General features: G+C 46.7%; 2 long non-coding RNA genes across 2 annotated transcripts in view; one reads left to right on the forward strand and one right to left on the reverse strand.

Annotated features, from left to right (window-relative positions):
• LOC142765466 (uncharacterized) overlaps nt 1-22,488 on the reverse strand; it is a 36,380-nt gene extending 13,892 nt beyond the window's left edge. Inside the window, exons 1-2 of the long non-coding RNA XR_012884268.1 lie at nt 22,364-22,488; nt 1,675-1,710 (exon numbers count right to left, since the gene is read on the reverse strand). This is a non-coding gene — a long non-coding RNA (uncharacterized LOC142765466). The remainder of the gene's footprint in view (nt 1-1,674; nt 1,711-22,363) is intronic.
• LOC142765467 (uncharacterized) overlaps nt 1-26,876 on the forward strand; it is a 93,765-nt gene that overhangs the window by 2,409 nt on the left and 64,480 nt on the right. The window lies entirely within an intron of this gene.

Below are 26,876 nucleotides of genomic sequence, written 5' to 3' on the forward strand. Positions count from 1 at the left end.
GGTTTTTGGAACAATCAATTCTTCAACATTGTGGAAAAACAATACACAAAAAATTCTCAACTGCCTCTATGAGATTTTTTTTGTTGCACCGATTCCTATCACGAAGAGATCAGTAATGTTTTTTACATCAATATCTGTCTTTGCACATACTTCGTCCTAAGAAATATCGCGGACGAGAAATGCGTGAGGCAGCTTGCGACGTCGCTGCTTCATTCCACAAGAGAGAGCCAGCAGTCACTTGTGTTTGCTATTATTTCCATATGTATATGAAGTGACAGAATTTCCCCACCCTAAAAATTGTAGATGGCAGGAAGCATTAGGAAAAAGGAGGTGGGCTAACTGAAGAACGTGAATAGCACGTCATATGAGTTTCCGAAGTATAAAGAACATGCTGTGCATACCCGCCGAGAGGAGCTCACGTTGTGGAGGCTTCGTGTTGGTGTGGCGCTTGCCCCATCCGTGACAACCCTTTGGGCGCAAACGTAACGAGGCCCGTATGGCTCATCATGCCCACTTCGTGACGCCCCAATCCAAAATGTCAATGCCTCACACTGCTGTGGACTTGCACTGGTCTTCAATTTGATCATCGCCCGCTGTCACCTCTGTGCAAGAGGTCTCAGGTCTGGCCGGCCACCAAACTTTGACCGCTGGCTTTGTGGACCCCACCACCCTTCTCTACTAGACTTCATGCATAAAGAAAATTTATATGTGTATTTCTGAAAAACTCCTTATGCCTAGGGGCATGTTTTCAAAATAAAAAAATCACACCTTCCTTCGTAATCGCTCGTTGAACATTTTCATATTGATAAACATGAAACAACAGGCATAAGTAAACATGTGGAAGACAACTGAGCTTAGTTACCTGCGTAGGCGTATTGCCACGCGCGCAACGCCATCTCACATAGTAGCTTCACATCGTTTCTTTGTGCGTACACAACCGTGCACCAAGGAAAAGAACGTCCATGTGTGTGACACACTTCACACAAAACTAACCCGGAATGCCTAAAAAAGCCATGAAAACAAGCAGCTACATCAGGCCCATAGTCGTTTCCGTCCCGTGTATAAAGAGCTTTGCTCATCGGTTGTATTCATGCACGCAACAACTGTTAATTTTTTTCTAATAATTCTGACAAGCACGATGGGCAGTTATGCCTAATGGGTTCGCGTTCTTTGCTGCATACCATAGCTAAGGCATATATGTACTAATTAGAAGTTATGCCCAGTGTATCATATGTGATGCCTTTATATATTGCTACGATACTGAGGGGACGCGTGGAAGAAGAGCAGAACGAGGTTGGCACGAGCGCTGATCTGCCATATCCCTGGACTCTCGCATGCCAACCTCGTTCTCCTCTTCTTCCACGTGTCCCATCCGTATCATAGCAATATATAAAAACATCAAATATGATACGCTGGGCATAAGTTTCAATTAGTACATATATGCCTTAGCAATGGTATGCAGCAAAACATACGACAGATATTTCTTGAATATAAAAACTCCTCTCAAATGTATTTTCTCTTTAGTGGAAGGTTTATTACCTGTCAATTCTGTTTACAAAAAAGACAAATCAATGAAAAGGAGGTTATTGATTTATCATATTATAGAATTACAACGTGCTTGCAGATAAAGAACAGCGATAGTGAAAGAACCCAAATAATACACCAGACTCTTACCTGCAGGATATCTGCAACCGAACTGTCTGTTGCACTCTGCAAAAACAATTGGTCATGTTCACAGTATACCGTCTTACTTAAGACAGATTTACTCATTCGTATAAAAAAATGACAGTATGCCGTATCAACTCAAGACAGATCCGCTCAAGTATATTCAAAATTTTGGTGAAATATATTTATAGCGCACTTCTTTGCAGCACAATTTGTTTATGTTGGATTGATCGCCGCCCAGCTAGAAGCCCCCAAAACTGGAATTTGGCGATCAGGCTTTACCTGCTCGTACTAGGCTGGGTCTAGGAGAATACTTGGTACTGATCGGCACTCAATACTTGGCACTGATTTAATAATAGTGAGAACTGTTAATAAAGCTTCAATGACGAACCCACCCTACTTTTGGCATGGCTAAGTGATTTGAACGACTGAGTAGCTTTCAACGTATTTTGCTGACTATATATGTATGTTGTACAGAAGCTGTAGACTTGCTGCGAAAATTGATACTGGCTGGATTGTCAATAAATGTGCAGTGGTCACTACATCTCTATTGATATACAGAATACAATATTGCACTAACAAAGTCTCGCTTTGCTTTCAGGGAACCAAACATTCTGCGCTAAGACGAATGCGGCTTATATTTCAGCTATGTTGTATTTATTCAGCGCCAGCTTATATGCACATTGCGGAGCATTTTATTAGGAGTAATGCGATTATGTACTTTCATGGCTTGTTTGATGCTCTGAACCAAGCTGTGTTGCATAGTGGTAATAAAGCGGCTTTTAAGTCCCCCAATAAGTGGTCACAATGCAATGTAAGAACGAAAAAAATGTGTAATGAGAACTTTTTTGCTCCACCGACCACGAAAGCCAGCTGAGTAATTGTGCGAAAAGTGATGTACAAAATTCCACACATGCGCAGAAAAAGATACGTGGATTTGACAGGAACGTTTTTCAATGAAGTGAGAGCACAACAACAATATGCTGAGATTGCTACAGGTGTACATACGCTCGCATTGCCCAGATTGCAGGTGCCAAAGTACCGTGAGAACAAAGGTGGTTGCAATGGACAGTATATATAGGGCGTGGGAAAGTCATTGAGAGGCATCCAAGATTATCACTGTATCATGTAACAGCTTGATATATATATATATATATATATATATATATATATATATATATATATATATATATATATATTCAGCAGGAAGTTCAAGGGGTCTGGTACGTATAAAGAACACAAGCGAGTACACGTACGAAAGAGCAATACTTTTATGCCAACGTTTCAGCCGTGGCACGGCCTTCGTCAGGGAAGGCCGTGCCACGGCTGAAACGTTGGCATAAAAGTATTGCTCTTTCGTACGTGTACTCGCTTGTGTTCTATATATATATATATATATATATATATATACATGAGAGGTTTAACGTCCCAAAACCACCATACGATTATGAGAGACGCCGTAGTGGAGGGCTCCGCAAATTTCGGCCAGCTGGGGTTCTTTAACGTACACCCAAATCTGAGCACACGGGTCTACAACATTTCCGCCTCCATCAAAAATGTAGCAGCCGCAGCCTGGATTCGAACGCGTGACCTGCGGGTCAGCAGCCGAGTACCTTATCTATTAGACCACCGTGACGGGGCCATATTTATTTATTTATTTATTTAATTGTTTGTTTGTTTGTTTAATTATTTATTCAGAATACTGTCAATGCCGTGATGGGATTATTACAGGAGTGGTGTCACAATCTACATTGTAAAAACAAGCAATACACAGACTAAAAATACATGTTGCAAGCACTTATAATTTCAAGCAAATATCTCAAACATAGTGCAAAATTCGTCGTAGTGCTAGGCAAAGAGTCTTCATGATTATAAACATCAGATGAATGGCTGGGGCAAGCAAAAAACAAATACAAAACGTAATTGTACAGACAGAGTTAAAACTTGCGACATCATCGATTCAGGAAATCACGGCTAAATAAAAGTCAGCACACATTCACTCTCTCGATTAACAAATTTATCAACTGTCGAATGTGTCAACACGGTGGGGTGCAGGGCATTCCAAGCGCGTATGGCTGGCGGAAAAAAAGAGTGGCCAAAAACGTTGTTCTTGAAGTGATACTCACCAAGTGTGTAACATTGCTTATTTCGTGTTTGGCGCTTACTGTTAACCATAACATAATTAGGCAGATTTATTTTCAAAGAATTGCGTAGCACCAGATACAAAAATCTCAGACTATGAAGCTTGGCGCGGCTCACCAGGGTGGGCAGATCCGCTCTTATCAAAAGAGCTGTAGGTGAGTCGGTAAGCCTGTAACGGTTATAGATAAAACGGACTGCTTTACGTTGTATTCTTTCAAGTGAGGCTACATGTTTGTTTGTGAAGGGGAACCAGGCCATACTCGCATATTCGAGGATTGGGCGGATAAGCATGGTATATGCTAAAGGTTTTGTTTGGGGTGTCGAATGACAAAGGATTCGCTTAAGAATAAATAACCTGCCGAGAGCCTTCTTTGTAACATGTTCGACATGAGCAGTCCAATTTAAGTCGGACGATATCATGATGCCTAGATATTTGCAGGCAGCGACGTTGCGAAGTGGGAGATTTCCCAGCGAATACAAAAAATTTGCCGTCGTTTTTTTCTTTGTAATTAACATGGCGACAGTTTTCTCATTATTTATTTCTATTTGCCACTTTCGACTCCAAGTTTTGAACTTTTTTAGCGAATGATATAGTTTAAGTCATCCTGGTAGCTGTCTGTTCGCTGGTACAGGATACAATCATATGCGAACAATCTGATGTTTACATCGGCTACGTCAGCAACGTCATTAATAAAAATAATAAACAGCATGGAGCCTAAAACAGAACCCTGGGGCACACCCGATAATACTGTAATCGTGTCAGACACATGTTCACCATATTGAACAAATTGGTATTGGCCGGACAAATAGTTTTCAATCCACTTGGTCATAGGTCTGTTTCCCAGTATACTGGTTAGCTTTTGGATCAGTTTGGGATGGGAAACGCGGTAACAGGCTTTTGCAAATCTAAATAGACTACGTCAATCTGCGATTGATCGTTAATGCCATCGGTAAGGTCATGCAAGGTATCAACCAGCTGTGTGACAAACCATGTTGATTGGAATGAAGAATAGCATTTTCTTCCGCGTATTCGGTAAGGAAATTTAGAATAATATGCTCAAGCATTTTGCAGGAAGTACACGTAATATAAATTGATCTGTAATGAGATGGACAAGACGAGTCACCACTTTTATAATTTGGGTATAATTTTTGCAATTTTCTATTCCGATAGAACCTGGCAATCCTTAAGCGATTTGGAAAATATAAAAAAAAGGTATTTACACACAGATTCAGCATAACGCTATAAAAACGCTGGGGAATCCCGTCAGGTCCACTGTCTTTTTTCCCACCAATGTTCAATAAACGTGATAGCAAACCCCACTCAGACATTTGAGGCAAGCTTAAAGCACTTAAGTATTTACCCCAAAACAGAAGCGGCCTATGTTTACCATTGTCAGCTATGAATACAGACTGGAAGTAAGTGTTAAATGAGTTAGCTTTCATTATTTCCTGCTCCGCTTAAACGACAGTAGGAAGGTACTTTTTGAACCAAGATATTGCCAGAACTTCTGGGGCGACTTTCTTATAAACTTGTTTAGTGTTGTGCTGCAGAAGTTCTTTTTGGCACAACGGATATTTACCCTCAATGACGAGACAAGCAAGCTATTTTTTTCTTGGAACCCATAAACTGGGCTTAATTTGCTAGATTTTCTTAGTCTTTTTATTTTACGTTTTGAATGAATGATGTCACGTGTGATCAAAGGGTTGTGTTTTTTGTGACTTTTGCAACCTGCGGAAAAAATTTGGTCATACAATGAGTAATAATAGCTTTTGTATAAGTACCGTGCGCTAACCAATTGCGCCACTGGGAAATACGAGTAATAATAGCTTTAAATTTAGCCCAAATTACGTCAATCACCAAGGACTCATCAGCACATATATCGAGAAAGTCGTCGAATCCATGATCTAAATACGTCATTACTGCCGCGTCATCGGCTTTGTGAAACGCCTGGACCGACTTAACCGGCCCTCGCATGTGAGCGGGGCATTGTACAGGCAGGCTGCATGAAACCATTTTGTGATCAGATAACCCCTAAAGGGTTTCCATTAGGATATCCATTGATGGGAAATGATCACTGACAAAGATAAAATGTAGTAAAGAACTAGATTCCAGTTGTTCACGGGATGGCGTGGAAACAAGTTGTGTGAGATTAAATGACAATACGTAATCACCTAAAAGGTCATTCCTAGCTGTTCTTATACTCAGACGTTCCCAATTCACATCGGGCAGATTGAAGTCACCGGCCATGATAACAGTGCCACCAGTCGCATGGTTGTGCATGTAGTCATATAAGGATTCCAGATAAGCCAATTGCGCTTGCGGGGTTGTGTATACTGCATTGATAGATATAGTGGCACCATTTAGGGAAATCCTACACCAGACCGCTGCGACGTCCGGAACTTCTGGCATGACTGAAAATCTTATGCCTTTTCGTAAAACAATGGCAACGCCTCCACCTCTGGGCTCTCTATCTTTGCGAACAATCACGTAGTTAGGCGGAACTATTTCGCGCGCGGTCCAATATTTCTTTGTGCAGCCAAGTTTTTAAGACAGTGACGGTGTATGGATGATTGGCGATCCAAACGGCCTCAAACTGGTCGGCTTTGTTCACAAGACTGCGCGCATTGACGTCGAGTAATGTCAGTTGCGTCGGCTTCTAGTATATATATATATATATATATATATATATATATATATATATATAGTGAGAGCAGTCTCTCCAATTCTTCTTTATCAATTGCACGTGTAATCATCATTTGTATCATTTCCTCATTTTAGATATCATCGTCAGTGTGTGCCAGCTCAAGCTCGTCTCGAAGCTCTTCGTCATAAGTGGTGGACGGTGCTTCTCGATCCCCAAGTCCTCTCGCACGTTACCACTGAACCTCCGCTCGGGTCGTCATCTACTACCACCTGCCATGGCAGTGCAAGACAATCATGGTCCATCCAACACCACCAGCCCAGTGCAGGCTCCACCATCGTCCCTGGCCAACCACAGCCACCAGCGTGATCCACCAGTATTCTCGGGTCTCAAAGGTGATGAAGTTGAAGAATAGCTACACACTTGCGACCTTGTCAGCGAGTTGAACAGGTGAAATACTGTACACAAGTTGCGTACGGACCCTTTCTACCTAACTGGTGTTGCGAAAACTTTATTTTAGAACCACCTCCAAGATCTCTAGACTGGGACACGTTCGCACGGCAACTCCATCAGATTTTTGGTTCCCCAAATGTTCACGCTGAAGCAGCAACAAAGAAGCTTGCTGAACGCATTCAGGTGGCGGGTGAATTATACACCTCATACGTTGAGGATGTTTTTGCCTTGTACAAGCGTGAAATTCAGCTATGCCTCAAAGCGACCAAATACGCCTTATTATCAAAGGCATAAATACCATCGCATTCAACGCCCTTGCGTCGCTAAACCCTACCACGACTCAAGATGTCATCACCACTTGCCAGAGACAAGAAGAACTTCAGTCACTTCGTCTTTGCCATAAGGCCTCGGGCATTCGTCTTCCGGCGGCCCTCGACATCCGTCCCTGGTCCGCGACATCGCTTGTGACGAGCTTCATGGGCGCTGCTCTTGCTGCGCCCCTATCTACATCAGCCTCAGCTCCAACCAACTTGTGGAATATCATAAGACAAGAGATTGCATATGCGTCACGTTCACCTTGTTCCGCCGAATCCAGCCTTCGTCAGGTACCAACATACGCAGAAGTCGCGGCGCTCTCAGCACCCACCACTATACCAGCGGCTACACCAGGTGGCACTGTAACTGTGGCGTCAGTGTCACCACCGATGCGCCCACAGCCGTATTACGCCATGCCGCGTCCCCAACGCCAAATCTGTAATTTTTGCGGCTATAGGGGTCATATATCGCGATTTTGCCGAAGGCGCCGACAGGACGAGCAACGTGGCTACACTCCAGAGAAACACGGACGCTTCAGTCCACTCAGGAACTACCAGCACACGCCTTACCGGTCTTCTTTTCAGCGTTCGCCCTCTCCACCTTACAGTAGTGGTGTGCCTGTAAACTACCGTGAGTCTCACCGCCGCTCACCATCTCGCAATCACCGTTCCGTGTTGCCATTGCGACCCGTCTCCAATGTTCTGAATGCCCACTCGGAAAACTACCCAATGCAGTTTTAGAAGGAGAAACTGCGTCCACCGGACAGCCAGCAATTCCTTCAGACAGATCATCGAACTTGTTAACAGTGTTAGTAGAAGGTATACGCGCCGAAGTTCTAGTGGATACTGGCGCTGCTATTTCTATTATTCGCTCTGATTTTTGCTCTTGTCTCCGCATAATAACAACACCTTACTGAGGCTCGTTTCTCCGTGCTGCGACGAATGCCATTTGTCGCCCACTCGCCCAGTGCACAGCTTGTGTTTTTATAGACGGTATTCATCATCATATTGCTGTTGCAGTTCTCCGTGAGTGCACCCACTGTCACAGGTCCCGTTAATTCGGGAGGCGATCGCCGGGCTAATTCCAAGGGCCGAAGTATAGGCCCCCCGAGCGGCACCACGAGAGCGTGGACAATTTAGAAGTGGTCCTATTTGGTGCGCCAGCGGACGCCGGCTGTGGCCCAAGGAACAAGTCAGAGCCGAGAGTTGATAAAAAAACAAAAGGATATTCTCAATGATGGCAGATCAAAAACAATACACAAGTATGCACACTCCACAATAGTTGAATACAATATGTCGCCCATCAAACAATCTACTACACAGTACAATCAGCCACACTCGAAACAACGGACACAGACAACAATACGCACTACAATGCAGTCGCATGCATTGAACAGCCAAGACACTTAAAGACTAAAGAGATAGAAAACCTGTTCAGTCCAAAGTTCTTGGAACAAAAGTCTGGATGATACTCTTCCGAGAATCACTCACTCAAAGTCCAGCATTGTTGTCGTTCCGCTGCCCCCGAAGTTTCTCTTCCAGGAAACCTCTGTCGTTCTGATGCCCCCGAAGTTTCTCTTCCAGGAAACCTCTGTCGTTCTGCTGCCCCCAAAGTTTCTCTTCCAGGAAACCTCACGTCTTCACTTGGCCGCTCTCCAAGCTTCAAACTTCTTCGCCGGAAACACGTCGGCTTCACACACGCAGCTGTTGCCACGCGTCTTCTCTCGCTAGCGGTAGACACACGCTCTTGCCTGTAGCTCGAGCCTTCACCCCTCAGGTGGAAATCCTCTTCTTCTCCTGCTTTGTCTCTACGGACAAAAGCTTCCCCGACTACACGGCGGAATCCCTACGCGCTCTGGCGCTAACTTCCGTCTTCTCCTGATCTCCCATCTCCGCTGCTCGAGTAAATACCTTCCGCGCGAGATTCCAGAAAGTTCTCATCATTTCGTCGGCGCGATGCGCAGCGAAGGCTAGGGAGAGGGCGAGACGGTCCGAAGGCCGTCCGCGACGGATGGCGCAACCCGGCATCACCCCGTCCCTTTCAATCTAGAACATTCCAGTGCTTGCTCGGGCGCCAATGAGAGGAGGTTCGTCGGCGAACCCACGCTTTCGAGGGGAGAAGGGCGCGCGCCCGGGGAGTCTTTGGATGCTTGTTTTCTTTTTTTATCGTTGAGCTCTCGACGTTTCGTCGCGAGAATTCGGCGGCGTGCCCGTTTTTGAGCGCTCGTTTTGTGACACCCACGAACTCATTTTGGGGTGGGATTTTCTTTCTGTCGTCTGCATGCGCTTCTATATCTTGTCGTCAGCACCTCACCCATCTCAATCCCACCGACTCTTCTGTATCGGAACCCAAAGAGGGCATTCGTCTCGTCACCACTGCAGATCATGTTTTTTGGCCATCTCTTGAAGAAGTGATTAGCGTTGATTGCAACAACTTGTGGATGGCGACTTGCTTCTGCCCCCTTATGGCTACGCGGTACATCGAGACATTCTGATCATTCCAGGCCTTGTTCGTTTTTCTCAAGGGCCTGCTTTTAATACTGCGGTAAATCAATTCCCGAACTCTTTTTGTTGCCCTGTGGATCAACAGTCACATGCGCTATTGACCCGCATCAAGTTGCAATTGTTGCCCTTCCAAGTCAAGAAGACCTACCTGAGCCAAGCACGCCACCACACATCTCTCCTACTCCTCTACCGGTGACGATAAACCCTAATCTGACAGCAGCCCGCAGTCAAGAATTGCAGAATTTAATGAACATACGTTTCTCTCTGTTTGACGTTCATTCGGCTGCCCTTGGTATGATAACGTCTGCAACTCACCGAATTCAGATTGACGGCTCCCGAATAATTCACCGGCGCCCATACCACGTGTCTCTTGCAGAAAGGAAGTTAATAGAGAAAAACGTCTCAGACGTTTCGATGCTTCGACGGAACATCATAAGCCCTTCCTCGAGGCCATGGTCTTCGTCAGTGGTTTTGGTGCAAATGAAAGACGGAGCAGTACGTTTTTGCGTTGATTACCGGGCACGGAACAAAAGAACGCTCAAAGATGTTCACACTCTCCCACGAATCGATGACGCACTCAATTTGTTGCGTAGCGCAGAGTATTTCTCCAGCCTTTACCTGCGATCGGGCTACTGGTAAATACCAGTGTCCGAGTCTGACAAAGAGAAGACGGCTTTTACCACCCGAAATGGGCTATATAAATTTAACGTAATGCCTTTCGGACTTCGTAACGCACCTGCTACCTTCGAACGTATGATTGATAGCGCACTGTATGGCCTGAAGTGGAAAAACTGCTTATGCTACCTCGACGACATCATAGTGTTTTTGTCTACTTTTTCGCAACATCTGCAACGTCTCGAAGAAGTCCTAGGTTGCCTTGCAAAAGCTGGTTTACAGCTGAATACAAAACAATGCACCTTCGCAAGCAAGATGATCAATGTTTTCAGGCACTTAGTCAGCAAAGACGGTATTCGACCGGATCCTAAACAGCTTGCCTCTGTCCTCGAGTTTCCCCATCCGTTGCGTCAAAAAGACCTGCGCAGATTTCTCGGCTTGGCATCCTACATTCGACGCTTCAGACATGATTTCGCAAGGCTTGCCTCTCCGCTCCATCAACTGCTCGCAAGTAACATGGCATCCGTATGGTCCAAAGACTGTGAAAAGGCTTTCCTGGCGTTGAAGCAAGTCCTGGTATCCAACCCGGTGCTATGTCACTTCGATCCAGGTGCACCCACCATTCTTCACACTGACGCCAGTGGTCATGGTCTCAGCGCCGTTCTACTGCAGCGTGACAACACCGTACGTGAACGTGTCATTGCTTACGCCAGTCGTGCTTTGACTGCTGCCGAGAAAAAGTACAAAATAACCAAACAAGACTGTCTTGCTGTTGTATAGGCGATACAAAAATTTCGTCCATACCTCCACGGTCGCCACTTCACAGTCGTCACCGACCACAACGCATTGTGCTAGCTTTCATCACTAAAGAATTTATCGGGATGTCTTGGCAGCTGGGTGCTTCGTTTACAAGAGCAAAACTTTGATGTCATCTACAGGTCTGGTAAGAAGCACCAAGATGCTGATGCTCTCTCTCGCTGCCCTCTACCCAACCGTAATAGCCCACCGTCACCAATTTTCACCGCAACATTACCCATCACAGGTCTCAGTTGGCTGAGATCCGGCCGCCCTTCTACCCTTGTGTTACATCAACGCGTTGACCCTTACTGCCGCTTCATAATAGCACACTTAGAAGGCAATTCCACTCCTCTGAACGCCCGACTTCACCGACAACTGAAACAATTGAAGTTTCACGATCGTGTTTTACATCGCTATATTTTACCACGTTGAAGTAAACAAATGGGTACCCGTTATACCACGTTGTCTGCAATGTCAGGTTCTTGAGACATTCCACGCTGATCCTGCTGCTGGGCATTTTGGCAATCACAAAACGTACGACAAAATACGCAGTCGGTTCACCTGGCCTGGCCTCTCATCCACCCATTGCCAAATAAGTTTCTTCGTGTGCCTTATGTCAACGGCTGAAACTACCCATTACTGCTCCGTCTGGCTTTCTCGAACCTCTTCCTTGTACCGCTTTGCCATTCGAAGTCGTCGGAATAGACTTGCTCGGCCCCCTTCCCGTGACTTCCAATGGAATTCGTTAGATTGTAACGGCTGTTTACCACCTCACTTGTTACGCAGAAACAGCCTCACTCCATGAAGGTACAGCCACTGAAGTAGCCGATTTTGTTCTACTACACACAAACCTACTACACTGAAAGAATTACGCAGTTTTGTTGGACAATGCTCATACTTCCGGCGTTTCGTGCAAAATTTTGCGTCGATCATGTCACCACTGACCAACCTTCTACGCGGTGATGCAGAACTTTCACCCTGGTCTCCTGACTGCGACGTTGCGTTTGCCACGCTCTGTAGTGTGCTAACATCACCTCCAATTCTTCGGCATTTCGACCAAACAGCTGCAACGGAAGTTCACACAGACGCTAGCGGATTCGGTCTTGGCGCTGTCTTCGTCCAACGCAAGCCGGGCTACTCCGAATACGTCGTCGCTTATGAGAGTCACACGCTTAGTAAAGCTGAGGCCAATTACAGCGTCACTGAAAAGGAGTGCTTGGCGCTAGTGCGGGCGCTTCGCAAGTTTCGCCCTTATTTTTACGGTCACCCATTACACCTGGTAACGGACCACCATGCACTTTGTTGGCTCACCACATTGAAGAATCCTTCTGGCCGCCTAGCTCGGTGGGCACTGCAAATCCAGGAGTACGACATACACGTCATCTATCGCAGCGGACGCAAGCAATCTGACGCCGACGCCCTGTCGCGTTCGCCCTTACCTCCCGACTCGGCCTGCGGAACCACTGATACCAACTCCGTCGCATCTCTTGACTTCAATTACTTGGCCATTGAACAACACAAGGACCCGTGGATCGCTTCTCTTGTTGACTGTCTCTCTGGATCGTCAACCGCTGCGGTACTATGATCTTTCTGACGTCAAGCTGCTCATTTCGCCATTCGTGATTGGCTGCTACACCAACGCAACTACGCCCCTGAAGGTCGTAAGTGGCTCTTGGTTGTCCCACGCAGCTTGCGATCGCAAATCGGTGCCTCCTTTCACGATGATCCCCAATGTGGTCGTACTGGAGTTTTCAAAACTTACGAACGCATTCGCCATCGCTTCGACTGGCACGGAATGTATAATGTTTTTCAAAAATTCGTTATGGCCTGCCCTGACTGCCAACGCCGCAAATCACCGCCTTTCCACTCGTCCGGTGTGCTTCAACCTCTTCCGTGCTCTTCCAAACCTTTCGATCGGATTGGAATTGATCTCTATGGCCCTCTACCGACAAAATCAGATGAAAATCGGCGGATCATAGACGCTAAGGACCATTACACACGCTATGCTGAGACCGCCACCCTTCCAAGTGCCTCTGCGCGGGACGTAGCATCCTTCGTCCTTCATCGCTTCATACTATGACATGGTGCACCTCGAGAACTACTAAGTGACGAAGGGTTGAGCCTTCCTATCAGAAGTCGTCACGTCTCTGCTTTCTGAATGCCATGTTGTTAATCGCAAGACCACGGCATACCACCCGCAGGCTAACAAGCTCACGGAGAGATTCAACCGCACCCTTGGCGATATGTTCGCGATGTATGTGACATCGGATCATACTAACTGGGATCACATTCTTCCATTCATCACGTTCGCATACAACACCACGGCACAGTCTACTACTGGATTTTCCCCTTGCTTTCTTCTTTATGGACGCGAACCATCCCACACCATCGACACTCTCCTTCTGTACGTCTTGAAGCATCCGAATGCCCATCTGTGTCCGAAGCTCCCCAAAATGTGGAAGAGTGCCGTGAACTCACACGCACCTTTACGTTACAAGAACAGCAGCGCCAAAAAGAAATCAACGCCCACTCTTCGCGAAGCCACAGTTTTTTCTCGGGATAACTTGTATGGCTGGCTGTTCCTTACCAAACCTCCGGCCTTTCCTCAAAACTCGTTCCAAAGTACCAGGGCCCATACCGCGTTTTGGAGCAAACTTCGCCGGTGAGTTTTCTCATTGAGCCACTTTCCCCATCTGACGACATGCGCCGGCGTGGACGTGACATCGTCTACATCGCCCGCCTTAAGCCATATCAGAGCCATCTGCCTCCAGACTCTTAGGTTGCCAAGATGGCTCTTTTTCGGCGGGGGTCAATTGTGAAGAAGAAAACGCATCGTTGGCAAGCAACATCGCCACCGCTTGGGTACTGGGTGCTGGGCTTCTCTCACTCAGCTCGTGCTGATCATCGCAGGCATCTGCTTGACCGTTGCTCTTTCCCGATCGTGTTTTCATCGTAGGGCCACCGTCGCAACAGTCGCCAATAAACCTCTTTTCAAAATATATATATATATTTATATATATATAAATATATATATATATATATATATATATATATATATATATATATATATATATATATATATATGTGTGTGTGTGTGTGTGTGTGTGTGTGTGTGTGTGTGAGGGGGTGTATAGATGTTTTGCGCATGTGGATAGCTAAGCAATGGGTGCCTTTTGCAAAAATTTTTTTTTACTTCTCTTTTTATGTATTGTATGAAGTTCTGCAATGTTCCGATGACCCCACGTGTTTCTAGGGTGGTGGTGTCCTAGTTCAGACCGGCGTATACGAAGTAGTCAACCAAGGCACTTCATTCACGTATACCTTTCGGGGGATTAATTGGGGAACCAGTAAATACAGTTGAGAATTCGTGCTTGCGGCTTTGAACTTCGGTCCTCGTCCTCTGAAGTGTGCCTAATGAGGTTCAAATAGGTGGTTAAAACCACGAAAAATCGCGCTTATGTACTGCTGCTTGTGTCTAAAGGTCAGCTTCACCGGAAAGGTGTGGCTATACATATTCAATAGCAAGTAATTGTAATGTTACGCGAAGTACGGCAAGTCGCACACACCTCTAAAAAATACAGCCTCTGCAGAAAGTCTGCTGTATGTCTTCGACGGATAAATTGGGATCATAGTTCAATGCGTGCAAAGCTGTGAGACCAATACTGATATCCCCTAATTATATCGTATATGGCAAGCGCGAGCGCAGGCAACCGCGCCCTGCCAGTCAGAAATTATATTCTCATGTGCGCATTTCAAACTACTCATAAAGTGAAGTTGACGTGAGTGTTCCTCTTTGAATGCGCATCTTCAACTCTGGAAGTTGGCCACAAAATCTTTGTGCTAGACAATCTAACAAGTTCCTCAGCGGGGCTTCATATCAATGATTGATTGTATTGATTGATTGATATGTCGGGTGTAATTCCGAAAACCAAAATATGATTATGTGAGACGCCGTAGTAAAGGGGCTCAGGAAATTTGTACCACCTGGTGTTCGTTACCGTGCACCCAAATCTGAGCACATGGGCCTACAACATTTCCGCCTCCATTGAAAATGCAGCCGCCACAGCCGGGAGCTCTATACTAATGAGTATATTTCTATATTATTTAGATAGTGCAAAAAGCAGCGGAAAAAATTGGCAGATCCCACGTACCTGGGAATTGACGTTATGCCAAAGATGCCAAGAAAAGGATATCATGTTGCAATTTGTTTTATTGAGCGATACATCATGAAATGAAGCTAAATATATGTACAAACGTTGCACGCACACACATGTGTTGAAGAGTGTCAAATGTTTAAATAACCAGTTGTTTGCTGTTGCGCAACATTACCAACTGAAACATGCGTATTAGCAACACCAGAAGCTCACACGAAGCGCTGATGCTCGCGAGGATGCTGGCCCTGAACACTGCTACATAAATCAACTTCAGAGCAAGGCAGCTAACCACTATGGATGTTAATACAACGTGATGGCTGTATCAAAAGAGTGCATATGTAATGCTTTAAAAATTGGGTAGGCAGCACAGAAACCACTATTAACGTTTGATGAAGATTAGCGTCTATTTGAAAAGCAGTTCCGAGACATGGGGTATAGCTCTGTGGTAAAATGCTTCATTGCCACGCAGAATACTTAGGTTTGATTCCAGCTGGGAACCTGACATTTATTCTTTGCATTTATTGGGTTGACGCTACCGTCGTCGTGTATTTCTCAGAGCTCCCGCGTAAAATCGCCGATGTGCGTTTTTGTCATTCCTGGGTATATATAGATACTAAGGGTCAATCACCTGTGGCGCATACCTGCATACAAGCGGCACATACCCACCCTTGGGTATGTGCCACTGTCTGGCGGGAAATGTGTGACGAAGTACATGACGAGATTGTGATATTATTCTTGTCTTGAGCAGCGCATCATATCCGTCTAAACATCTTACCCTTCCATGCTAATTTTGGTTCACGCCATGTTAAGGGGGTGACCACGAGAGCACTCAAACGTAAGCGGTTAGAAAGCCCCTTCAGGTGCAGCGTCCACATATGTAGACGCAACTTGCTTTTGTCAGTTTTTCTGACCATTGTAATACGAAGGGCACGGCACATTGCACATAAGATCAATTGAACCTTTTACATAGACAAAACTTCTTGATTTAACCCCAATGTGCTGCGTAAATCTAAAGCTGATTATTTTAGTGAAGGCACTGCGATGTTCGACGCGTCGCTCGACGTCCCGTGTTCCAGGACTAACATTATAAGTATTATTTTTCTTTGCTCAATATCAACACAGCCAAAAACTAACTGCACATGCATTTTGGGCCTCCGATTTCCATTTTTTGTGTGAAAATCACACATGACTGACATCAGCATAACTAAATATCTAAATGTATGCAAATTAAGAATTAGCAAAGCTCACCAAAAACAACCCATTTCTTAATTTTCTTATGTGGCATGTAATATCGAGCATCTTAGAATGTTGTGCGAAGTTGAGACATTTACGAACAGTTCATCATAATTCGCGCCCGGAGGGGATATTCACGTTCAAAGTCGCCGAAGTTCGCTAAGAAACGCTTCGAATTTAAAATCTGGATACTATGAACGTTACAAAGGCGTTCATACTGTCCAGTTTTTGGTTGATTGATTGATTGATTGATTGATTAATAATGTTACGAGTAACTTCTTTAATAATCTATTTACAGCGCACAGAGCTCGACGAGTAAGATGGCGCCAGACCAGCATCCAACGGAAAAACCCACTTCGTCCTCACTTTCTTGCAGCCGTGTTTAGCCGCATTTTCGTATCAATATGTTGAACCTTAAGTCCCAAAAGCACTATATCATTATGGGTGACGCCGTAGTGGGGGGCACCGGAAATTTCGACCACCTGGTGTTCTTCAATGTGCACCCAAATCTGAGCACACGGGCATGTAGCATTTCCGTCTCTATTGGAAATGCAGTCGCACAGCCGGGATTTGATCCCGCGACCTGCGGTTCAACAGCCGAGTGCCTTAGCCACTAGAACATCGTGGCAGGGGTAAATTACAGTTCTTGCTCTGACTTTCGGCCACATTAAAAAAAATTGAACGATGTAACTTTCTCAAACTGTGGTGTTGGCTTCAAGACTAGTGTACATTTTTGGTGTTATGGCTGTTTTTACCATATTTTCATCTCGAATACCATATTTCTCGGTGACAGTTTGCAGGGCGTGAAAAATACATATTTTCGCTTTGCTGTCATTCTACAAAAACGTATCAGGGGCGTGGATTGGAAGTGGTTGTTAGTAAGAGTTATGCAAAATGGTTTAGCAACCAGTCACCACCCATAATATCGCTTGTATTGCAATTTAGCAGACAAGTATTTGATCAGAATGAGTGAAAAGGATAGGCAATGCAAAACGCGCATTCCGAAATTCTGTAGAAAAAAAATTATTTACAAAGGCCGCTGAAGGCGGCAATGTGCTCTGATGATTATTGAGTCACCGCAAATCTGAAATAATGCAATAATGTAGGAAGAATCATGATAACGCTGTGAAGACAATTAAGAGCGTATTCTCAATTAGGCAGACGCCAATAGTATGTCAGTATAAAATATAACATAGCAGCGGCGTCCTCCGATACTTACCTAACATTTAAAGTTCTGGGTAATTCGGCAAAGGATTGCAGTTTTCGCAAGCTTCTAGTGTGATAAGACCTCAAAAATCATACGAACGTCGATGCAGTGAGCCAAGCAACAGAAAACTGTTTGTGTCACGTCAAGGGGAAAGAAGGAAGCAAAGTGGGTTTGGGAGCCACGCTACTCAATCAAAGTGTAATCAAATTGAAGTAACGAACGTGAGCGGGGCATTCATCAAGAAGCCAGTGAAACTTCATTATTGTGGGCAATCGACTGGTTTCCGGCAAAAGGGAAGCACTGCACGAGTGAAAGCAAGTTGATAGGCTGGTGGTATTGAGCTTGCGAGTGCCATGTGACCTGTTTGTGATGACCCGTTTGTGCCATGTGACCCGAGTGCCAAATGACCCGTTTCATCGGGCGAGTGTGTCACACACCTTTGCCCTGCAATAGGCGTAGGCTGGCTGATAACGATGATTCATAACATAGCCATCATGTAATTACCCCTCTCCTGAGCGCCTGCTGTAATTACCCCTCTTCTTAGCTTGGAGCGCTAGAAACTACGCTAGCTTTCATAGACACCCCTTTGAAAGGCTCTCAGCCATGAATTTCTTTGTGGCAGCGCACGCTGCAGGCTTCGTCTCTTTGAAGGCTCACTAAGCGAGGAATTCTATGAGTAGGCAAAAGTACCATGGAATCGTATTTACTGACGCTTATCTGCTGGGGTGTCCTTTATTACGTTTGGCAAGACAAAACACAAGTTTAGGTCTCTTGCATCCCACGTCAGAAAATATATCACCACAAAACGTGAGGAGTTACCTAAACACCCAAACGTCGTTGTGCAAACAAGTCATAAACAACGCAGAAAGCGAAAGTTAGGACTCTTCCGTTCTAACACCATTTGTGTAAATTGCCTCCTCGTTCTCAAGTCTACTCATTTGCGTATTACATAAAAAATACCCCTACTGGGAATAGCAGGTCAAGTTAAATGTTCAGCAAACGTTAAGAATGCTAAAAATATGAATAATGCCACGCATTCCATTTCCCAAGTTTTGTTATCGTCCCAAAACAGTACACAATTCTCAGCGCAAACCGCGCCTGCAGTTTTCTAGAAGCTTCCGGAGTGTAGTAGATCATTTCGATAAGATCACGCCACCTCTGCGAACGGTACAGATTATTCTGTAACCTATTCCACCGCCAGTGATAACGCTAGAACTTTCGACGGCAAGAGTATAAATGCCGACGCGCTTCGCCGCTTATCAGTTGTTCATCGACGGCCGACGCTCTGTTTGCCGCTATCAGTCTAAGACTGCTACTGTAATCGGACTTTCTGTTTACCGGGCACAGGTTCGCCCAAATAAACAGTTAAATTCCAACGCAAAGTCTCCTGTCTTCGACCACGTCAAGACCGCGTGACATCTGGTGGAGGTGCTGCTTCTTTGATGTTCCGGACGCCCCCTTCAAGCCACGATCCCAGCCCAAGCGGCAAAGAAGACACGGACGCTACCCCTGAACAGAGAACAAGCCGCAGGCAGAGGAGACTACAACAAGAGTACGGGCCCCTTCCTGAAGCAGCCAGGCAGACCCGGATCCCGACATCAACTACTGCAACCATGACCACCCCCGTGCAGCCTGCACCACTCCTGCTCCGGCAACCCTAAGAGCCGCCAACTTTCCGCTGTTCGCCACTGGAAGACCCGGAAAGATAGACCAAAAGGTTCGACCACGTCGCCGCCTTCAATGACTGCACAGACGATGACAAGCTCCGGCATGTGTATTTCGCCATAGAAGATGCTGCTCGGACCTGGTTCGAGAATCGAGAGCGAAGCCTTACAACGTGGGATGTCTTCCACGCCAGGTTCCTTACCACTTTCGCAAGTGTGGTGCCCAAGGAGAAGGCCGCAGCTCTTCTCGCAACCCGCATGCTAATGCCAAACGAAAACGTGGCGCTATTCACGGAAGACATGATTAAATTTTTCCGCCACGCCGACTCTGACATGTCTAAGGAGAAGAAGGTCCGTCTGCTCACGCGAGGAGTAAAGCAGAAACTCTTCGCTGGGCTGATCAGAAACCCGCCAAAGACGGTTGCCGAATTCATTTCAGAAGCATCTACAATAGAAAAGACGCTCGAGATGCGCACGCGGCAATATAACCGTAGCTTCTCGTCTACAAGCTACGCCAGCATTCAAGCGCTTGGAAGCACTGACTTGCGTGAGACGATACGAGCGATCGTGCAAGAAGAGCGGCGAAAATTACTTCCTTCAGCGCAGCCTCACGTGGAATCTATCGGGGACGTCGTACGCCAGGAGATCCAGCAATCGCTGGGCATTTCTCAGCCTCAAGAGCCTCAGCTGCAAGCCATGAGCTATGCTGCTGCAGCCCGCCGCCACACCCCTCCTCCACGCGCACGCCAAAACACTGCCCCATCGCACTTCCGTCGTCAAACGCTTCGAGCTAATCACCGCTTCGAGCTAAGTACCTCCTTGTGATGCCTTCAGCTCTGCGACCAGAACTCCTGCAGGCCATGCACGACGATCCGACGGCAGGGCACCTCGGTGTTTCTCGCACGCTCGCGAGGATACAAGAAAGGTACTACTGGCCACGTCTTACCAACGACGTCACTCGTTATTTCAGGACATGCCGGGACTGTCAGCGACGCAAGACATCACCGAAAAGGCCAGCGGGACTTCTGCAGCCAATAGAACCACCTTGCCGACCTTTCCAGCAGACTGGTATGGACCTACTGGGGCCGTTCCCGACGTCAGCTTTCAGAAGCAAGTGGATCGTGGTAGCTACCGATTACCTCACCAACTACGCCGAGACAAAAGTCCTTCCCAAAGGCAGTGCATCCGAGGTAGCTAAGTTCTTCGTCGAAAACATCGTCCTACGTCACGGCGTCCCGGAGGTCCTAATCACCGACAAAGGAACGGCATTTACTGCCGACTTAACTCAAGCAATCTTGGCATACAGCCAGACAAACCACTGCCAGATGACAGCGTACCACCTACAGACCAATGGCCTCACCGAGCGGCTTAGCAAGACGATCGCCGACATGCTGTCAACGTATGTCGATGTCGAACACAAGACGTGGGAGGCCATTCTTCCGTACGTGACCTTCGCATACAACATGGCGATGCAGGAGACGACGAAGATATCTCCATACAAATTGGTCTACGGAAGGAGCCCGGCAACGACGCTCGATTCCATGTTACCCAACGTCACCGACGAAGAAAACCTTGATGTGAGTGAGTACTTTCAACGCGCGGAGGAAGCCCGAGAACTCGGACGTCTCCGTATCAAGAATCAACAGACGACCGACAGCCGCCGTTACAATCTTCGACGACGCTTCGTTGAATACCAGCCTGTGAACGCCGATACGCGGACGTGGACAAAGTGAAAAACTTCTGCGACGGTAGTTCGGACCGTACAGGGTGGTTCGACGTCTCGGCCCACTTGATTACGAGGTTGTCCCTGACGGCATCACGAACCCTTAACGACGCCGATCACGACCTGAAGTCGTCCATGTCGCGCGCCTCAAACCGTTTCATGCGCGTTAACCAACTGAAACAGTGTTTTTTGTATTAGATTGTATCGTGATTTCGTCATTGTACTTCCTTGCATAATTGTTGTACCTTCATCTTTAGTTAAAACATCGGGACGATGTCTTTTTCAGAGGGGGGCAATGCGACGCGTTCGATTTCCCAAGTTTTGTTATCGTCTCAAAACGCTACACAATTCTCAGCGCAAACCACGCCTGCAGTTTTCGAGAAGCTTCTGGACTGTAGTAGATCATTTCGATAAGATGATGCCCACTCTGCGAACGTACAGCTTATTCTGGAACCTACGCCACGATAACGCTAAAATATTCGAGGGCAAGAGTATAAATGTCGACGCGCTTCGCCGCTTGTCAGTTGTTGATCGACGGCTGACGCTCCGTTCGCCGCTATCAGTCCAAGACTGCTAATGTAATCGGACTTTCCATTTACCGGGCACAGGTTCGCGCAAATAAACAGTTAAATTTCAACGCAAAGTCTCCTGTCTTCGGCCACGTCACGACCCCGTGACAATATCAAGAAACGCCGAGCATAGTTTAAGAGTATACCAGGCTTTCTTTAAGCTCTCTCATGAAAATTTTGCTCTCATTTTGAGATGATGAACATGATATAGGTAAGTTCTGCCATTATCGCGTTCACTCAGACGTTCTTGATGCTTCCAGCACGCGCAAAATATTAAATAGTGCTGCGTATTCACGTGTTACACCCTGTTAAGGGAGCACAAATTATATTGACACGCCTGGAAAAAAGTCGTGTCTTGCTTGTATAGTAGAATCAAAATCAGGAGCAAACAGACACGTTGTCACTGTCGGAAAAAACAAAATGGCATTTTCACAGGCAGGGCAGGAGGTCAATATATGTAATCTATTGAACTGTTCATATGAGATAAATAAGACTCCAAATAGACGCCTACCGGGTTGATCCATTCGAGATTGCACGTCGTTCGTTGCACATATTTTCTGCAGGCAATGCCGCATAACGCACACCAGTACAATCATATGCTTGTGACTGGCAGGCATTACTTTGGTCCACCTTCTTTTAAACCTCGTCGACACAATGTGAACAAGGAAGCCTAACTTACTGCGCAGATACCCACTCGCCCGTCTTGAAAAGACCACTTAGTAATTGCAAGGAATATGATTTCTTGAAAGCCGCTCAAACGTAACACCAAAATGCATCTAAGGTGTCATAACGTTAGCGAATGTAGTAGGGCTTCCTGTGGTTCAGGATGACGTGTCGCAGAAAATTACAGTAGTTCATCAATCTTTGTTAATGACTCACTAGCAGCGCTGAGACTTTGATTACGCTTACCCGTTAGTTCTAATAGCTTGAGCATTTATTTTTATTTACCAGAAAAACAATAGGACGCTGCAGATGTGCAACAAATACAATGCGATGCAGACACTCTAGAACGGCGAAAAGCTTCGTTTTTGTCTAATTGTTCCATAAACAATTTTAATGATTTTGTTGAATAATAGGTGTAGGTGTGCAGTTTGTTAAGCATAACAAATTAAAGGATCATAGATGATGAAGTGTGCGTTCGTGATGTGATAAATAAAAGCTGACATATATTGCATGTTTATGTAGTCACCAATACACTTTAAAAGTATTTCATCGCCTGTTCTATATCGTCACCGAGAGTAAAGTAATTACGCTTTGCATATGCTAAGACACAATCACGTACACTTAAGTTAACATGCGCAGGTACAAGTTCCCACTTATAAAAAAATAAGCCAGGTACGCCCTATAAAAGCACGATTTAGAAGGAATGGCACAGGGAACCTTGATGTGTTCATCTTCCGTCTTGTTTTACAGCAAAAGCTGTTATGTGATCAGAACTCGAGTCTCCCGCAGCGCCGTGGTTGTTCGCCGCCGCCGCCACCAGTTTCCGTAACCACATCACGCGAACTGGCGCCAATTCCACAGTGGAGCTCGAACCCGGGCCCGCTGGGAGCCAGCCTAGTATTCTTCTACTGAGCCACGCAGTTGCTTCAGACTAGCTGGCAAACTTGCCTTAGGCAGGCTGGATGTCGGGAAACCAATCGAGTTAATATGACTTATAAAGTGTTTTAAAACAGTGAAGAAACAAGCAGTCGTCGCGCAATGCCAACAGCCTAACGAGTGGGTCGTCCAATGTTTCAACCCATTACAAAAGCTTGTTTTCAATCAGCTATTCAGCTGTTCAGCACGTGTGACGCATACCTACTTCAGGCATGACTTCTCATCGTCGTCAGCCATTGCATGAACAATTGACACAAAATTCCTTGCAGTAGTTAAGCGGATACCACGCTTCTCAGATGAATAAGTGGGCATCAAGCAAGCCCGATCTTCCAGCTTTGCTGTGACTGTGCTGCGCCTACCGCACAGGCCTGGCGTTTTTTTTTGTGCCTCCAGTCTCTTCGTATTTTGGTCATCTCCAGTTTCATTAATATTTAAATATCAGCGCACATATTTTAGTCATCGTGGAGACCGGTATGAATATTTCTCGTATGCTGATACCAGATGAAGTTCAGAGGTATAAAAAGCAAAGAAGATGAAGTATTTAAAGTGACTTCTCTCAAAGGGGAACGTTTGCTGGCATCGTCTTGAAGAGAATTTGAGACACCTATTCTGGATTAAATCTGGTGTGCAGACGGTGCCAGTAAAACACGTCCCACTTGTCACATGATTCGATTTCGTATTGGGCACTGAGAGCCTCGTGGTGAACCTTCACAATGCGTTGTGGTGGAGAGCCTTTGTTGTATGTTCTGAAGACGATACTCCTTCCTGGAATACTTCAACGCAGAAATTTGCCTGCCTGCCTGTCTGTCTGTCTGTCTGTCTGTCTGTCTGTCTGTCTGTCTGTCTGTCTGCCTGTCTGTCAGTCTGTCAGTCTGTCAGTCTGTCTGTCTGTCTGTCAAACAATGGAACCACTCGGTGAAAAACTGACCACTTGCTCAACACCCACCCATCCTGATCTGTTGGCTGCATTCATACTTTTGAACATTGTCAATAAAAAGCAAATATTACGCATATTGGTGCCACAAATTCAATAACTAAGTGTTCAAAAGAGTGCTTCTTATTTAGAACATATTTAGTCACGTAAACATAAAGGCCGCGGGGTTTATTACCCTGGTTGACAATGCCACGCCATGAACGAAAGAATTGGCCCGAAATTATGTGTTACACTGTAAATGTCATCCAAAGACGATAGTCTTGCGTCTGGAGAGAGTGAACAGAACGTTTATTTTATGTTCTGCGCAAGAAAATCGGTGAATGGTATTCTGAAGTCGCTGCGTTAGAGGGCCTCGAGTGTGTAGCAGAGGCAAACAAGCGCATGCAGGCACGTTAGACACGAGCGTCCTTTGGCAGTTCTCTTCGAAAACGAAGGCGTGCGCGACCGCGGAGAAAGATGCGCGCCAATCTCGAAATTTTAATGTGTAGAATGCAAAGCGACGGGCAGGTGCCACCCCCGTGTCGTCGTAGCAAAGCGTTGGAAGCACCTTCTTGGGCATCGCATTGCACTGTCATCGCAGCGCGATAAACGCTACTGTCCTTAGAGTTATTTGTGTGTGCCCCTTCTAGTATAAAGACAGACAAACCAAATATAGACGTGTTGTTATGGCGCCTCAGGTATGCGCAATATTTGCTTTTTAATTGACAATCGCACAGTTACGAACGCTTCACCTTCAGCAATATTGGTAGGCGCTGTGGATGGGATTAACCGTCCCCGCCGCGGTGGTCTAGTGGCTAAGGTACTCGGCTGCTGACCCGCAGGTCGTGGGATCGAATCCCGGCTGCGGCGGCTTCATTTCCGATGGAGGCGGAAATGATGTAGGCCCGTGTACTCAGATTTCGGTGCACGTTAAAGAACCCCAGGTGATCGAAATTTCCGGAGCCCTCCACTACGGCGTCTCTCATAATCATATAGTGGTTTTGGGACGTTAAACCCCACATATCAATCAATCAATCGATGGGGTTAACCATTTGGTGCCGTTTGAGATATCGTTAGGTCGGACAAACAGACAGACAGACAGACAGACAGACCAAAATTTTTCCGTCGAATGTCCCCAAGAAAGACTATCGTCTTTAAAGGCCGGTGTTTCCTATGCTTCAGTAAAGGTCCTTAGTTGAAGTAAGGGCCTCAGCTAAAACGGCCCGGTGCTGCCTCCTACATGTGTCTCTGCGTTCTTGGGGGGGGGGGCGCTGCGAGCGCCCGATGGTGACGGACGCACTCCACATCGCCTCCGTAGATTTCCTGCTATTTCTGCGGACATCCACCTTGGTACCCCTGAAACTCGGGTTTATCGTCACCGCCAAGGTCTTCTCTTCGCCTAGACAACACCTTCGTCCAGGTGGGTCAACTTTTGACAACTTGAGGGACGTCCTTCACTCCCGGCTACAATGCCGCCTCGCTAAGGGCTCTCAGCCCGGCGATGGCGGCCGCTAACGTGGTTGCGGGCTATGATCTTACCTCAAGCCAAGTGCTGTCAATGGAGATTTCATCCTCCGTAAACACTATGCCTTCAGAAGACGAATACCTCGACGACATGGTGAGACTGTGGCAACGCAAGCAAGCGAAATCGAAGCCTGCGTCTCAACAACAACGAGACGCCACAGCGGGCCACCATTCCCCAGCCTTGCAAGGAACGCCGGCGCGCCATCCCTCCGTTGGTGTGCCTATATACCTCTGCTCCGTCCTCGTAGCCAGCGAAGCAACGCAAGTGGCGTCCGCGTCAAACTCTTCGTCTCTCTCGCGACGACTACATCGTAGTAGTGAAACCTCGCGTTCCCTGCGAGCTACGCACATTCGTCCCGGCCTATCGCGCAGGCGACGCCATCCGCAGCTACCTCGGCAACCGGACTACCACGCAAATTCATGTGTGGCCGATCTGGAAACAAAAAATCTTGGTCTGTAGCACCACCATTTTGCCTATGGCACAGCGACTCCTTGGGGACTTCCAGCTGCAAGTGGGGGATCAGCAGCTGCCGTTCGGGGCCACGCCAAGGCACCAGGGGATACATGCAAGGGCGTCATCAACATAAATCCTGCTGAAAGCCCGGAGAAGATAAATCAGAACTCCATTGGCCACGAGGTACTATCCTCGCGGTCCGCAAACTTGGAGATTCCGCGGCGGCGGTGGTGACTTTCGAGGGCGCGAAGTTACCCCGCTTCCTCTTCTACCACTGCGTGGCGACGTATATCGGCGCCTACAAGAAAACGGTCCCTGTTTGCACCAAGTGCGGTACCATCGGTCATCGACCACCTCAGTGTCCTCACCCCGCTCCAACCCAATGTGCCAAATGTGGAACCCCCGCACCTGCAGGTCTCAATGCCCACGACTGCCACCCCAAGTGCCTGCTCTGCCACGGCGCCCATGAGACTGGGACCAGTGGCTGCACGGCAAAATATCGAAAATATCGGAAACGCAAGCAGCCCTCAACATCTCATCGAGGGACCACCTCATGTTCGTCACAGCCAGACAGCAGCACCAACCTGCATCATTCGGCTCCACCACTCTACGCCGACACTCAAGCATTCTTACCGCTCGAAGCACCAGCGGCGGTACCTCAGGTGAGCAGTTGGGCAGGGAAAGCTGCTTCTAAGCCTCTCT

Source organism: Rhipicephalus microplus, chromosome 6 (assembly GCF_043290135.1).
Source record: "Rhipicephalus microplus isolate Deutch F79 chromosome 6, USDA_Rmic, whole genome shotgun sequence".
Taxonomy (NCBI): Eukaryota; Metazoa; Arthropoda; class Arachnida; order Ixodida; family Ixodidae; genus Rhipicephalus; species Rhipicephalus microplus.